Consider the following 702-nt stretch of genomic DNA (forward strand, 5'->3'; position numbering starts at 1 on the left):
CTTGGTGGTGCTTGGCTGCTAACGGAAAGGCCTGTACTTCTCCCTCCAGGAGATAGATGTGGCAGTCTGCTCCTGTTTCCAACTTGGGAATCCTGTGGGGCAGCCCCCCTGCCCTGCCTTGTCTCTCGAGGTGGGATTGACTCGGTGGTACTGAGTGAAGTGTGTTTTGGTTCTGAACGTAGCTCCAGTCAGCATTCAGACATTCTTATGGAATGCCTGGAAGAGAGCGTTACAGGGAAGTCTGGCCTGACCCTCACGGAACAGACAAATCCTGGGAGACTTAAACTGTCTCAGAGGAGAAAGGAAGCGGAAAAACTGCCCAGTTCACTTTCTGAGGTTTACATAATTTTTTGTTTGTTTATATAATCTTGATACAAACACTAGAAAGAACAGTATAAGAAAATTAAATTCACAGTCTCATTGTGAAAATCGATGTGAAAAACCATAAATAAAACATCAGCAAATTCGATATATTTTATTTTTTAAAAACCAACGTTCTGATGAAATAGTTTCATTATTCTCAAACACCTCGTGGAATTTAGTTCCTTGATTTGAAAGTTTAGGGTCCTGGTTTCATGGGACAGTCTAGTTAATGGATATGTTTAAAGTTTCTGTTTAACCTCTTGGTTTGTTGAGAAGTGCCTCGGGTCTTAAGTTTGCAAGCAGCTATCAAGGCACACAAATTAGTCTCTGTTCACCTGG

The sequence above is a fragment of the Echinops telfairi genome, unplaced genomic scaffold, assembly GCF_000313985.2.
Source record: "Echinops telfairi isolate 266 unplaced genomic scaffold, ASM31398v2 ScPeMD7_3533;HRSCAF=4204_1, whole genome shotgun sequence".
Taxonomy (NCBI): domain Eukaryota; kingdom Metazoa; phylum Chordata; class Mammalia; order Afrosoricida; family Tenrecidae; genus Echinops; species Echinops telfairi.